Genomic DNA, 3,371 nt, shown 5'->3' on the forward strand with positions numbered 1-3,371 from the left:
GTTTTTTATTTGCATATCTCCAACTATTTGTAATGTTAAGCATTTTTATAAGCTTGTTGACCACATGTATGTCTTCTTTTGAGAAGTGTCTCTTCCCATTATTGTAATATGGTTGTTTGTTTTTTGCATGTAAATTTGTTTAAGTTCCCTATAGATTCTTGATATTAGATATTTGTCAGATGCATGGTTTTCAAATATTTTCTCTCACTCTTAGGTTGCCTGTTTACTCTGTTGATAGTTTATTTTGTTGTGCAGAAGCTATTCCACCAGGTTGCTGGTGGAAATGGCCCAGGATGACAGCTGGAGAATGGAGTCAGTTTTACCGAAGTATGAAAACCAGATTACTACTTTCACTGAATACCTCGAAGAATATTTAGATACAGATGAGCTGGTATGGATCTTAGAAAAGCAGCATCTTATTAAAACAGAAACATCTAAGCTGTTGTCTGATATAAGTATTTGTCTATAGTTTACATACAGAAGGAAATTTTCACCAATTTGGGGAACGGGCCTTTCATCAGATGCCGGTTGGGGATGTATGCTATGCTGTGGACAGATGATGCTGGCTCAAGCCCTTATATGTAGACACTTGGGAAAGGACTGGAACTGGGAGAAACAAAAAGAACAACAACAACAATAAAATACCAACGGATCCTACAGTGCTTCTTAGAGAGAAAAAATTGTTGCCACACTATCCATCAAATGGCACAAATGGGTGTAGGAGAAGGCAGATCAATTGGAGAATGGTTTGGACCAAATACAGTTGCACAGATGTTAACAAAAAACTCGCTTTATTTGATGAATGGAATTCCTTGGCTCTTTATGTTTCAATGGATAACACAGTGGTCATTGAAGATATCAAAAAATGTGTTATGTCCTTCCCTTGAGTGCTTACACAGACCGTGACAGGCCTCCTGATTCTCTGACTGCTTTAAACTAGAGTAAGGGCACCTCCGCCTACTGCCTAGCCTGGAAACCCCTGCTGCTTATTGTGCCCCTTTGCCTGGGCATAAACCAAATCAACCCTGTCTATGTTGATGAATTCAAAGAGTGTTTTAAGATGCCACAGTCTTTAGGGGCATTAGGAGAAAACCAAATAACGCCTATTGTTTCAAAGAATTCTTAGGTGATAAGCTCATCTTCCTGGACCCTCACACAACCCAGACCTTTGTCAACACTGAAGAGAATGAAACCGTTGATGATCAGACTTTCCATTACCTGCAGTCCCCACAGCAAATGAACATGCTGAACCTGGATCCTTCAGTTGCACTGGGATTTTTCTGAAAATAAGAAAAAGACTTTAATAACTGGCATAGCCTTGTTCAGAAGGAAATTCTAAAGGAGCATTTGAACATGTTTGAATTGATTCAGAAACATCCATTGCACTGGCCTCGCCTTGTACCTCCAGCCAAGCCAGAAGTGACAACCACTGGGGCATAATTCATTGACTCTACTGAACAACTGGATGAGTTTGATCTGGAGGAAGATTTTGAGATTCTGAATGTGTAGAATCCCGGGATCTCAACTTGGAGGCCAGTCTTCCATCTGGAGCCATAAAAATATGAACTTCTTACATAAAACTTTTCTAGTCAGCAAGTTCCTGATATACCAATAGCACACAAATTCGATAGTATTCATGACTGAGCCAATCACCGTTTGTCAGAAAAAAAACAAAACAAACGACAATAACCCTTTCCCAGAAAGAAATAGAACAATCGTGGAGCATAGGAGCAGAGAGATGAGGAGCTGATTGCTTCCCAGCTTGTCTTACATGGCTACAGCAAGTCTTCAGCTTCTGTAATGTGGAGATGGACATCTGGAAAACAGGCAGCAACTCTCAGCTTGCTTTAAGAACAAGCAGACGAGAGATGGTTAAGCTGTTCTTCTTCACCCTTTCAGGTGTGACCTCTTTCCGAGTAAATATTAGCAATCTGTTCTCTTGCTCAAATAATAAAGTGACCAAATTAGGGAAGAAAAGGTTTTTGTTAAATTATTTGAATGTGTAGTTTAAGTAATTATAATTTATATCAAAATGCTTGTCAAAGAATTGATGTCAAATATTCACTCTTGATCTCCTTCCTTTTTGGAGGAATCTTACTATTTGATGGGTCAGTGCCCCCATTCTTACTGATACTTTTTCCAGATGTCACCTTGTCCTTAAATCATATCATGCTCACTTAAATCAGGGGTCAGCAAACTTTTTCTGTAAGGGACTGGACAGTAAATATTTTGGGCTTTGCTGGTAATGCGACCTCTGTTACATCTACTCAACTCTCCTGTTGACATGCAAAAGCAACTATAGAAAATATGCACGCAAATGAGCATAGCTGTAATCCAAGAAAAGTTTAATTACAAAAACAGGTGTGGCGCGGGGTTTGGCTTGCAGGCTATAGCTTGCCAATCAGTGACTTAAACTGCTGATTTTTGTTTGAGAAATTAAAAATAAATTGTGTTTGAATTATAAAAATTTCCTCATTTTTTACATTAATTTTGTATCCTGAAACTTTCCTAAGTTTGTTTATCAGATCAAGGAATTTTGGGGTAAGTCACAAAGGGAAACATCTTTAATTCTAACCCAGGTGCCCTTGGAAGTGTAATGGAAAAGTCTTCTGTTTCTACATGTGAGAAATCCATTTTAAATGTATGTTATGTCCGTGATAAGGTTAATATGATTTTATATTATTAGACCTAAGTGTGAAGTCAGTGTTGACTTTTTAAAATGTGACAATTCTTAGTGTCAAATATGTATTGAGAAAAAAGCATCTTTTAAAACCCGAAAAACTGAACTAGCAGAGTAATGCCTTTGCCTTATATGAATTACCATGTGAGAAATTGAGTCTTCTGGTATGAGACATTTAATAGTGTTAAGGAGTCTAAGATAAAGTTTATAGGGGATGAGTAGAAGGATGACTTCCTCCTGGTAGAGGTAGCTAATAAAAAATTACTGTATTTTGGAGCTGGAGTGTAGCTACTACAATTACACAGGTCCTACCAAACCTGAAGATAAGATTAAAATGTCAGAATTTGAAGCCTGGATTTGGCAAGCATAGATGATTTTGAACTTTTTATCCTCTCTATATGTTTTACTATTTGGTGCTTTCCCATAGTATTATGTAAAACTTAGTGAAATATGTCCAACCTGGGCCAATAAAAACAAAAGAAGGATTAAATTCCTTCTTAGAAAACTGGGGTAAATAGTAGATAGCAGTTACCTAGGAAACAAATTGTTGATGGCAGCCCTCAGGGTAGAGAGGGCATACCGGTGTAAAGGCAAAGTTAGGGAGGGCAGAAAATTTGGAGGTTTTCAATTTAGTCACCACTTTTCACTTGACTTGGAAATCCTTGCTACAAAAAGTAGCTTGGTAGGGACT

The 3,371-nt window shown here is 37.9% G+C and overlaps 1 pseudogene; it reads left to right on the forward strand.

Annotated features, from left to right (window-relative positions):
- Nucleotides 1-293: 293 nt before the first annotated feature.
- On the forward strand, nucleotides 294-1,554 carry LOC129476103 (cysteine protease ATG4A-like; annotated as a pseudogene).
- Nucleotides 1,555-3,371: the final 1,817 nt, after the last annotated feature.

Source organism: Symphalangus syndactylus, chromosome X, assembly GCF_028878055.3.
Source record: "Symphalangus syndactylus isolate Jambi chromosome X, NHGRI_mSymSyn1-v2.1_pri, whole genome shotgun sequence".
NCBI lineage: Eukaryota > Metazoa > Chordata > Mammalia > Primates > Hylobatidae > Symphalangus > Symphalangus syndactylus.